Source organism: Oreochromis niloticus, linkage group LG2, assembly GCF_001858045.2.
Source record: "Oreochromis niloticus isolate F11D_XX linkage group LG2, O_niloticus_UMD_NMBU, whole genome shotgun sequence".
In the NCBI taxonomy this organism is placed as follows: domain Eukaryota; kingdom Metazoa; phylum Chordata; class Actinopteri; order Cichliformes; family Cichlidae; genus Oreochromis; species Oreochromis niloticus.
The window spans coordinates 8,344,103-8,355,902 of record NC_031966.2 but is presented as its reverse complement, the minus strand read 5'-3'; the positions used below and the strand labels follow the sequence as shown (position 1 = coordinate 8,355,902).

Here is an 11,800-nt window from a genome sequence, read left to right as displayed (position 1 = left end):
TAGCACTAATTAGCAGGTATCTGTGTGATGCACCCCAGCAGTCTGTGGATGCAGTTGGATGGACGTGTGTAACCTGCACATTCAGACACATTCGATCACAAAACGATTCAAATCGCTGTGAATAAAATGCAGCTGTGCCTCCTGATGCAGACACGAACGGTCCGTGGATGAACCTCAGCCTGATTCCTTCCCCACATCTTTCTAGTCGGGCTTTTCACGTGGCGGTGTAATGCAGTCGCCGCCCCGCAGTAACACACTGTATTAAATAAAAAAATAACACCCAGATGGAGAGATGGGCAGGCGGAGAGACAGCCGGTTCATTTCCAGCGTCCAGCTGAGCAGCAGCCGCTCTGTCTTCCAGCTCCTCTCACATTATTTTATGGCACTCGGCTCAGCGGGGAGCAGAAAGCCTCTGAGCCAAACTGTACCTACTGCTGGATGAATTTCCAGCTCTGAAAATATTACATTTCCTTTGTGCAGAGATGGAAATCAGTATTCTAACCCAAAGCAAAAATATGATTAATTGCTCCCTGCCTGAGTCCAGGCATGAGGGTAATAAGCCCGACTGAAGGAGTTTCGCTTTTCAATTCAGCACTGCTTGCGTATGTGCAAATACATTTTTTAATGCATGCAGTACATTAGAAATATCCACAGAAAATTGAATTTAGATAGTTACATGTGTAAGTACCAAACTCATTTCAGATGAGGCTAAATGAGATGAGAAAGAAAAGGGGAAAGAGTGTGCAGCTCTTTGATACAGCGAACAAATAGCAGCGCTGAAAGATCCCATTTTTCTTTGACTTTTTTACACGCAGGCTCAAATGCCGAAGTCAGGGAATCTTTTCATTAGCTTTGGCCTGAGACGCACGCCGAAATAAATGCACCTTTTTCTCTTTTTTCACTGTAATGTGTGTTAAATATTTCAGAGATTTCCAGATCCTTTCACAGAGCGCGAGAGAGGAGGGTGGCGGTGGAGGAATGAGGAGCGGCGCGTCAAACAAGAAAAGAAAATGCTGAGGCGAGAGGTTGATGTGCTCCACTGAATATTTTTCTCATTGTGTTATCAGAAAGCAGATAATGTGTCGGTGTGTTTGGCTGTCAGCGAAGCCACGGAGCTGCGTGTTCGGGCCTCCCGAAGGCAGATTACACTGAAGGAAACAGCGCTCTGACACCGGCAGCCGCTTTGGGTCAAAGGAAGGAAACATCTGATGACGCCGTTTGTGAGCTGGGACTTTGGAAGGTGAGTGAACTTGGCTGTTTTAAGCAGCAATGTCTGAGCCGGTCTCTGGGAGCAGCTTATTATTAAGCGGAGGAATTATCTTTGCGCTCAGGCAGGTTAAACTCTAAACCCGAATACTCAAAGTAGATAAACAGTAAACTTAATATTCTTAAAAAAGTTCTCGGTAATCAAAAAATTTGAGCTCCTTTGACATTTTATTCCTGTCTGAGTTATTTAAACTTTAATTATTATGCAACTTAAGTAAAAACAATTTTTATTTTATTTATTTAACCTTTACTTAACCAGAAAAATCCCAATGAGATTAGAAAAACTTCTTTTTCAAGGGAGACCCTCAAGTGACTGAAATACCTTTTTAAACATATGTTTGTGTTTCTGACACCCAGTGTTGGGCAAGTTACTTTGAAAAAGTAATTCAATTATAGTTACTAGTTACTTCTTCAAAAAAGTAACTGAGTTAGTAACTGAGTTACAAGATTCTAAAAGTAATTAATTACTTGGAAAAGTAACTATTGCGTTACTTAAAAAAAAAAACAAAGAACGTTTAACCCTCTGGCGTCCAGGGTATAATTGGCCATTTTTTTACTACTCTTGATTTTCTCTCCACATTTTACCTTTAAAAACTATTTGCTTTGCCTTGTTTGGTATCATTCTTTTAAGCACAACCTCGCGTGCCTGAATTTACAGTCATGTTCTCATTTTGTCATACTGTATAACCAGAATTGATCTAAAATCAGACAAAAAACATAAAATCAGAGTAGAAAAAGTTATATTTTTACTGCAACAACCACAAACATGTTTAATGAATCATATTTCATAACTTCAAATGCAAATATTAATTGTCAATTTTAAAATCCTATGCACAAGTTTTGCAAACAACAAATTTATTGGCAGCCATTTACCTTTTACCCTTTTTTAAACAACCATTTCAAACTATTTACAGAACAATCAGCTGTTCTTCAATAAGATGCCACACAAATTATTTGTGCCACTCCAAAAAAATAATTTCTGTCCACTATAAAGGAGAACATCACAGCCTGATACCTGCAGGTCTGACAGCAGCAGGTGTATCACTGCTGTTTCTACCTGGAGACAGCAGTCGCCTCATTGTTCTGACACACAACACAAAACTATCCACAACACTACACACTAACTACACAAGACAACACATTAACTACACACTCCAAACACGCTAAACGTCACAAATCTCTCACATCTCAAAACTCGCTCTCTCTCTTTTTCTGCTCTCTCTCTCTCTCGCCGTCACTCCTAAAACTTCCCTTGTTTTGTTTTGTTTTTTTGCTCATAAGCAGAGAGTGCTTGCTAGCGCTAACGTGGTGAAACTATTGAGGAAAAAACGCCGCGTATATCTTGTTTATCACGACTCTGGTTTTACGTGGCCTATCGACACAATTTAAAAACTGGTATATATCACCGTGTTGCTTTGTCTTTAAGTGGTCATGTGATTGACTTACCACGACTACTTTATTCTTCCTCAGTCAAACAGCAGCACTCGATTGTTTTGCCCCCTGAGCTCCAGGTGTGGTGCAAGACAGTGATCGTGATTACCGTCCGCGGGAGCGCGCAGCTGCGTAAAGCTGTAGCGCCCACATTACTTACATAGACAGCTACTTCCGTGCAACTGATATAAGATACGGTAAGCTGAACACAGCTTCAACCGTCTGTTTGTTGAAAAATAGTAACGGACCACGTTTCCTTGTTAGTAACTGTAACGCCGTTGTAACGATAGGAATAGTAATTAGTTAGATTACTCGTTACTGAAAAAAGTAACGCCGTTAGTAACGCCGTTACTTGTAACGCCGTTATTCCCATCACTGCTGACACCTATAATGATTCTTTCATATCGCCTTTAACATTTAATATCTTTTATAAATTCTTTATTTTAACATGCCTTGAACATTAATAGCACAGTGGGTTACTGGAAGATGCCAAGACAATACTGCTGAACCAAAGAAAAAATTTATTTTAGCAGAACTCAGTGTTACTGCGACTATTGGCTACTTTAGTTTTATCAAGTTTTACATTTCATGTTTTTGAGTTTTCCAAAGTTCTGATGTTTGATTTTTGTTTAACTAAGAATGATTAAGAAAGTGAAGAATAAAGCTGATGTTTAACCCTTTAAGACCTACCATAGAGCCAAGTCCGCCAGAGCTTATCTTTATATTTTTGCATGCTGTAGTGCCATTTTTGGGAGCATTTCAAGTTGCTTTACATCAATACAACCATTATATCCAAAATTTTAATAATATGTATGCATTAAGTCCATAGTAACTACATAAATTGCAAAAAAGTGCAAAAAACTACAAAAAAATTGAAAATCATTTTAGTTTGTTTTACACTCAAAACTGTAAATGCAAAAAAGTCGCACAAAATAGTTTCCCATCACAGGAAATTTATTTTGAGTGTCTTCATAGTTTTATTTTTGAGATACACCAATTTTTATATACCGCAGGAAAACCGAAAATAAATATTATAATGCAAATTTGCAAAAAAAACCAAAAAACCAGCATGCGCATCAAAATAAACTATTTCCAGCAGTGCAATTTGAGTTCTAAGCCAGAAACTATACAGAAAAGCATGAAGTCAAACATGACTTTTAAAAACACCAGTATAGGCTTATAAGGCCCTGAAAGTAAAAAACTACATTTTCCGCAAAAATGACGTCACTTCCGGTTTTGGGCAGGTAATGGCGGATATACGATAGTTCGTGCTAATGTCTGTTCCAACGTAGGAAGTGTTATGAACAGCTGATCGGATTGGCAAAGCGTGTTTCTGGAATATAATGTTTTTGTCGCTGCAAATGCTTTTTACGAAATTTTTGCAAGGCCATATGTGGAAGGAAACCATGACTTAGGACAAGCTGATGGCATAAAATTTAAGTACAACTTCTCCAGTTTCATATGCAAAAAAATTTATTGCGCTAGCTTATGTGGTTGCAGTTCTATAGGGATTTAAAAATAGTTACGCAAAATGGAGCGTGCCTGCTCCAACCGGTCTTAAAGGGTTAAAGTTTCCAGTTTACTAAAACTCGGTACTTAAAGTTCATCAACATAAAAAAATTAAGGCAACCCGTTGCCTTAATTTTTTTATGTTTTACTAATGTCTTCAGGTTTACAGAGCAGGAAAAATAAAAAGTATATCGTTCTATTGCAATGAAGTCTTTTAGAGTCACCTTATGTATAAAGAACTTTTCCCGCCATGTTCATCATCGCTTCGAATCAACACGCTCCCGCCAAAACATCCATTTGAACTTACATTGTTTTTTTTTCATTTTTCTATGAATATGTTTACATACAAAAGATTGTTTTTTTTAGTGCACAATCCCACCAAAGACTCCAAACAAAAAAAATTCTGACTTTAATTTGATTACATGTAATTTTGTTAAAATGTGACATTTAAGTATTTCGTAAGTGAAACTTACTTGATTGGTATACATTGAGTTTATACCAAACACATTTTCTTTGATCATTTATTATTTTAATTAAAAAAACCTTTGATCCTATATATTTTCATATATTTTACTGAAAAATTACTGCTTCATGTTCACTGGAGAATTATTTTTTCAGTGTGTTATCTACCTCAAAGCTTCTGTACCAGGAAGTGGAAAATTACCATTGATTAAATTAAAACATATAATGTGAAAAACACATACATACATAAATACATTCCACACAATTTTCAACTAAGAAACATTTTATGATTAAACCTTTGTTGTCGAGCTTCTCGTCATTTTGCATTTAAATCTTTGTTTTGATGCAACTACGTTGTTGTTCCTGGAGGAATTTCTGAAATGATGTTTTAAATCTATGAGTTTCTGCCTAGACTCTAAACGGAAGTAGTTATTTTGATTTTTTTTGTATGAAGATGACAACGGATCTACTATTTTCTGTGATTTATTAGTGTTAATCACCACTGGATTGCCAACAGATTGCATTATATTTACCAACTTGTCCCCAGCCAATCACAGACCGATAGCTGTCTCCTGTCTTATTGCTGTTTCATCACTGTCTTGATGCTGCAGTCGGTCCCCGACTTTGAAGCAACCATTTAAAAGGCAATGACACTGCAAGTTTTTTGTACACGTTTGCAATAATTTTGGATGTGCTGTGGTCTCCAACTACTGTTTCCCTTTATGTGAGCACATGAGGGGAAATATTTTATGTGAGCACAAAACATTAGGCATTAGGTTTTGTCATGCCAAAGCATTCAGTGTTTATTGATAATTTTCTTAGGCTGTGGCTGTTTAACATGTTAGATCAACAGAGCTGTGACACCACGAGTGCAGTGAGTTGATGGCTGTTGTGTAAACATAAAGGTAACTTCAGACTGTCTCTGTTCTCAGACTGCCTCCTAGCAAATAATTGTTGTAATATAAGAGTAAAACAAGAGTGAAGTGTTTACTCAGAGTGATCCAATGTTTAAAATATGAAAACTAATGCGTGGCAAACTCGTTCCAACCATTTGTAAGATTTTATTTTTGTGCTTTGGGTTTGGTTTTATTTTTCATCCTGCAGACTGTCTACATATTTATAAATGGAAAACTTTTTTTTCTCTGCATTTGAAAGAGAAGCTGGAAGCTCCTGGATATCAGCCATCAGGCCGGCTCTCGGTGCAGCGCTGGATTATTCACACATTCGACCTCCAACCCAGAACAACAACAAACAGCTCAGCACTCGGCGCTCACTCCGCCCGGCGCTCGGCAGATTGGACGATTACGGGTCATGACACTGAAGGTTCGGCAGCAACGTTCATCTCCCATCTCCTCTGAGGTCAGAAATAGACTCCTCCGTCTCAGTTATTCCTCCCATATCCAGAATATTTGACATTTCCCTCTCACACGTTCTCTCTCTTTCTTTAGAATTACTTTTTATCACATAGTAAAGAGCATGGAGTGACCTGAGTGCCTGAAAGCAGAGAAAAATAACACCTACGGGGTAAAACTGAAGGTTTCTTTATATTTACTGTGAAAGATTATGTGTCTTTTCATTCTGAATGTGAATGACTGAGAAACGTGGCCTGTATGTGTTGTATCAAAATGTTTCAGTGTATTAGTCTGAGCTCACGTAGCGATTCACTGTCTTCTAAAGAGGTCGCATAAAAGTAAGTTCCTCTATTACTTAATGACGAAAATGTCCAGTTTACAGGAGTTTAAAGGTTAAATGAGGAGTGGATAATGAAGAAAGGGGTGAAGAGGGGAAGTGGGTGCGTGTGCCGGTCGCCTGATTAGGTGGGTGGCGAAAAAGAGGAGACCATCTCACCTCATGTTTTTGCCACAGTTGAATTTGAAAAGTGTCTAAAAAGAAGGAAGAAAGGATGAGAAAGATATTATCTAGGTCCCCGTAATGCCGCCAAAATACCTCCACCTCATTGTCAGTCCTTCAGTCCCAGCTGGTCAAATATGCTGGTTCCACATAAGAGGGACCTGAAAGCTGAAGGCTCTGCCTCACATTCTATTTTGAAATACTCTATGAACAACAAGTAAGCCTGCAGTCTGATAGTGAAGTGCTCTAATGGGGCGATATGGTACATATGGTACATTAAGATAAGATGGGGCCTGATTACTGATCAAATACAATAATCTTGGTTTTTCTGAATTTACAAGTAAATTACAAGTCAATCAGGCTTTACCACCTTTAAGGCATGCCTGGAGTTTAACTCCATCATCTCCCTTCATGGGTAAATAAAGCTGGGTGTCATCTGCATAGCAATGAAATGTATGCAATATTTTCTAATAATGTTAGCTAAGAGAAGCATGTATTAGTCCCAACATAGAGCCCTGTGGAACTCCATGACTGACTTTTGTGTATGAGGAAGACTCCTCGTTCATATCGTAGTCAAAAAAGACCCCAAGGATCCTCACAGTGGTGCAGCGTCAGATCACTCAACTCGCCTCCCTACAAAAATCAGACCTACAGCTGGCAAACAGTTTCTGTTTAAACTGATTTGAAGATTTAAATGTGGCTTTGCTCAAAGAGGAAAAGCAGAGTTCGTTTACAGAGGAAGACACTGACTCTGTGGTTACTGAACCAACACGCCGCAGAAGCTGCAGCGTTTTAACACATGTGCAAATGTTTGCCGAACAGTTTAAACACTTTAAAACGTGCAGACAGAAAGACTAACCCCTGCTCCTGTAAAGAGCTGACGACGGTTTTTCCACACAGAAAAAGAGTGGGGGGATTTATGTGTGTAAAGTGGAGGTTAAGCAGGATTTTTGCAGCGTCTGTGAGCTCAAACTCTGCTCGCTGTGCACAAACACAAACTTCAACACGGCGAAGAAGAGACAGGATCAAAGCGACCGAGCGTTTCGACGGCGTCAACCGGGAAGTGCTCCAAGAACATCGACATCAAATGAAGAGCAGGAAAACATCTGAGGAGGGATGGGGGAGCACCTCAAAGTACATCCATCACCCAACACCTCCCCTCAACACACACACAGACACACACATACATGCGTTCTGTCTTGACTCTCACAGTGTTTGTGTGCAGTTCAGGTGTTCATCGTTTGAAAAACACCCAACTTCACAGTCAATAATTCAGTTTCTGAGCAGTAAAAAGGATTTTTTAAAACTTATGTAATACAAGAAAATGACATGATGTTATGGTATCCCTGTGGTTTTCAATCATTTTTATGCAAGAAGAAGTAAAAACAACCATAAATGCATGAACTGGACATGTTGGATGTTTGATGATAGTTACAATGAAGTTATAAAAACATTGCTTTCAAACTGAGTTTGAACAAGAAAGTGTGCAATATTTCAAATATTTTCATCGTCACTTGGGGCTTAAAGTTTCTGCTTTAAGGTTGTCAAAGCTGTAAAGCTTCCTCAATGGTTCAACCTAAAAATCAAGTAAATACGAGTAAAAAATTACACAAAAAATCAAAATCTACAATACAGCTTACCCACCCAACTCTTGTAAAAAGTCATTTTAGAAGTAAGTTCATCTCAGTAGAAAACAGGTAAGAGTAAATATATAATTTGGTTTCATTCACCAGATCAATTATACACTGTGTGTCCTGCATATGAGACAAACATATTACAACATAAGCACTTTGTATTCTTTGAAAATCGCCTCGTCACACAGTGTATTTTCACAGGATTTGAAAGTGAATCTCAGTAATACACAGCAGCCTTATGAAGACAGTTTAATCTCCTACATATGCCAAACCTACCACTCGCAACCCTCGCCATCTGAGAGATTTAAAACCAGCTGGGAAAACGAACTTGGCTTTCAAATACAAAAAGATGTGAGAAGAAAGTCTTAAACATACACAAACGTGTTCAAGCTAAGAAAGTGTACAGACTCCAAAGTAAAAATACACAGCATACTGTATATCCTGATGTTTCAGCTGCCTGTCATCGACACCACTCCTCAGAAAATATACTTTTTTATCTTCTTTAACCTCACAAGAGCCGGAAAATAAATGAATTATCATCAGAGTTTTGAGGCTTCAAGAAGAAACATTTTTCTGTTTGATTATAAAAGAACCAAAAAAACTACACTTCTTAACTCCAAAACAGGACTTCCTGATCCAACCAGTACTTTAACACTTGGAAAGGATAATAGCAAACTTGCATTAATGTCTAAAACTTTCATTATGATCATCGTTATTATTTATATTTCTGGCACTGCTCTGAGTTGCTTATCGTTCAATAAATTCAGCTTTGGTGCTAAGTGTGTTTCACGTGAGGTTAAATGGTGACATTTTGTTTTGGGAAATTGGAGTTTTGGAAGTCTTAGTCACGGCGAGTGTGCTCGGAGTGAAGCTTCTACTGGAGCTGCAGAGGAGTCTTCAGGGTTTCAGAGGTAAGTGGGGAGGTGAGAGGAGGAAACACAGCCCGAGTGTTCGATCAAAGTAAAACAGGAAGTTTAAAAAAAAAACCTGGACACAGAACTACTGAAGAAACCCAATGATTCAAAACTCAGAGAACAAATAAAACCATGACAAAATGTCTTGCTTTCATGTGCTAATTTTACTGTTCTCATTGTTCATCTGGTTATTGTGCCATCGAACAAGACTAGATGGACACTGACACTGTGGTTAAAGCAGTTAAATAATGGCAGCTATTTTCACCATCATTGTTTAACCAGATCACAAACACTGACTTTCTTTTAGATTTGATCTCCAATTTAAGCAAAAGGTTTGGTGGCTCGGTTTAGCCTGTCGTGGAGCTTCAGTGTCTGCATTAGGAGAATGGAGGGGTTGCAGTTATTTATCTTATTATTATTTACCTTTACTTGGTGATTTATTTTACGCACTTAAAACTACTTTGTTAGGTTCAGGAAAAGCTTGTGTTTTGGATTTTGAATGGTACTCCAAGACTTTAACACCTCGACAGTCATGTGCATGTGGTCATTTGGGAATGAAGGCTCCGTCTCTCTATGGGACCTATCCAGTGTGTGAGGCATGACAAAGACGGTGGCCTGAATATCTGTCTGCCAGCGGTGCGTCCGTGTGACCTGCTGAGGGAAGTCGTCGTCCTTGTTGTTTGAACCCGGTTTGAATGGACTCTCTGATTGGATTCCTCCATCGGGTGAAGCAGAGGTGACCTCCTAACCTGGATAACCTGGCCCAGCGTCTGCAGCTGATTCAGCCCAGCTTCCACGAGGACAGAGACACATCATCTCATCCCACTGGGCCTGTACTGATGTGATTTTACTTATTAAGCTCCTCATGCTAAAGGAGCCATGTTAAATAAAAAAAAAAAAAGCTCAATAAATGAAGAGTAAGTATAATAGAATAAATATTTCTCTACGTTTCTGAGCTGTTTTGTTTTGTGATATTTGATTTATTTTATTGACCTAAGTTTTTCATGTTTTGGCTGCTGCGGTGTGTTACCTTTTTGGGATAAATAAAATATCATCTTTTCTTCTCATTCTTCTGGTTATTGTGCTTCTCTTTGATGTTTCCTTTCTATAGGACACAATTTAATGTTATATTCTCTCTGTACGATTTGTGTATTCCGTCCTTCGGCTCAGTAAGTGGTTGGTAATCTATACGCAGATTTATCAGTTGTGGACATTTTATTTCAGTCATTTTAGTTCACATGTGATGCTGGAAATGATGAATACTCTCCGTAATCATACCCACCCACTTTGTGTTTCATTGTGTCTCCGTCCTCTCTCTCTCTGTGCCTTATCAGCTCTCCACCAGGTTATTAGTTCCCTTGCCATTGCCATGGCAACAAAGCGCTGCGCCTGCCTCACCACTATCCATTATGTTTGAGGAGAGAGAGAGGGTGAGCGAGGGTGAGACACATAGAAACGCAGAGAGAGAGAGTGATGTAGTGGAGTGGAGGATCAAAGCTGCTCGGTCACTGCAGCGACGGACGAGGATGAAACCAGCCGAGTCTCTTTCTACTCCAAACCATAGTGGACCCCCTCTGTGTGTGTGTGTGTGTGTGTGTGGGAGTGTGTGTGTGTGAGTGAGAGTCCATAAAAATGCGACTCAAACGTGTTGTTGTGTCTAAATCTTGTAGCAGTTGTGACTCATTAAGGCCTAAATTTACACATCAGCTGATTCAGATACAGACATGCTCTATAGTCAAAAGTATGTGGACACTGCTGTCCTGGCTGTCAGTGCTACAGCAGCAGTTCGTTTGGACTGTGATCTTCTCTGTTTTTACGTTACAGTCCTCGTTCCTGCTCCAAACCAAAAATTAGAAACACGATGGAGGGAAAAGCAGTTTGCCATTACATGCTACAAAAGAAGGAAAAATTCACTTCATGTTCCCATTGGCAGGATCTGACACAGGTAACAAGTTACCAGCCAGTGAGCACACAGTGGATAAAAGCCTCCTTTTTGGCTCTGATAATGACCAGACTTTAGGAAATTAGCTTCACATTTTATTTAGTGTGACCTGAAACCATGAAGTCTTCAGGAAACTGTTTAACTGAGGTCACAAAGCCAAACTTCCCTCCATCTATTTATCCCGTTCATGGCTGCGGTTGGACTGGAGCCTATCCCAGCAGCCACAGAACGAGAGGTCGGCCCAGTTCCTGGGCTAACACAGTGAGACAGGAAAAAAAAATCACATTTATGGCCAGTTTAGGATAACCAGTTACCCTAACCTCATCAAACCACGATGACCATTAAAAGAATGCAGATTATGGCACTTCCCAGCTGGATTGACTTATCAGACTTAGCTTTTAAATATTTTACATTGTTGATGCTTTGGCCAGTCTGCGCACTTCAATCACTCATTCGAGCATTTATTTTGATGCTTTAGTTGATCAATTTCAACCTCAATAGCCACTAGAACACGAAAACCGCACACGCAGAAAAAAAAAAGGTTTTGTTTCATTCTCTGTACAGTGTTAAATCACACTGGACGTGTTTCAGAAGGATGCTTTGGGTCTTTTACTTTGAAATGTGATTATGTTGTTCCTGTTCCCTACTTCCTGTCATCCTCATCCTTCCCCTCTGTCTGTGGTCAGTTTCAAAATACACTAAAGCTATTCATTACCCTTAAAACATAAAGTTGACCAGATGCCATTGTTAGACTGCCTTTCTATCAGATGGCATTTCCAGTGTAAGCAAAC

General features: G+C 39.1%; 1 long non-coding RNA gene across 1 annotated transcript; it reads left to right on the top strand.

Annotated features, from left to right (window-relative positions):
• Positions 1–547: 547 nt before the first annotated feature.
• LOC106098424 (uncharacterized) lies at positions 548–10,128 on the top strand. Its single transcript, XR_002063459.2, has 3 exons — positions 548–1,240; positions 5,824–6,027; positions 6,117–10,128. It is a non-coding gene; the product is annotated as an uncharacterized LOC106098424 (long non-coding RNA).
• The last annotated feature ends 1,672 nt before the right edge of the window (positions 10,129–11,800 follow it).